This window comes from Apium graveolens, chromosome 10 (genome assembly GCF_009905375.1).
Source record: "Apium graveolens cultivar Ventura chromosome 10, ASM990537v1, whole genome shotgun sequence".
NCBI classification, from domain to species: Eukaryota; Viridiplantae; Streptophyta; class Magnoliopsida; order Apiales; family Apiaceae; genus Apium; species Apium graveolens.
In genome coordinates, this window is record NC_133656.1 from 123335565 (window position 1) to 123336232 (window position 668).

The window sequence follows — 668 nt, forward strand, 5'->3', positions numbered from 1 at the left end:
ATTTTTAATATTACAATTTAGTTATTCATTTTTAATTTCAAGACATCGTACAATTTTTCAATATTAAGAAGACTTTTAATTTAAGTAAACAAATAGAAAAAGTTAAATGAATTTAGACTGATCCGATCCGAACCCGATCCGTTGACGGGCCTACTTTCAGTCGACTCGGTTGAATTCATTTATTAATCGAACTTGAGTTTGAAAATGAAATTATATTCGATAAATAAATGAATACGAGTCGAGTTTACACATGTCTGATTCGAACTCAACTCGTTTAGTTTAGATCGGCTTGTACACATTAACCGGGACTCGGTTTGTTTTATCTGATCTTAAATTATATAATTTACAAAAAATTATAACAAGATACTCAAATATATAAATAAATTTAAATTTTTGTTTTAGTTATTATCGAGGTTAACGAATGATGAATTATACACTTTCTAAAATTTATATACAATATGTGATTTAATGGTCATGGTAATTTATCATATTTTTTTATCATATATTAAGGGTGATTTTTCGTGAATACAAAAATCAACTTGATATTCTTGTTATGGAAAAAAATTAAATGAAATGATTTCGTGTTAACAGATTTTAAAATGTAATTTGTGTATAAGACCGTAAATACTGTGAGTTTTTAAATAGTTGGATTTGATCAAATACAACAT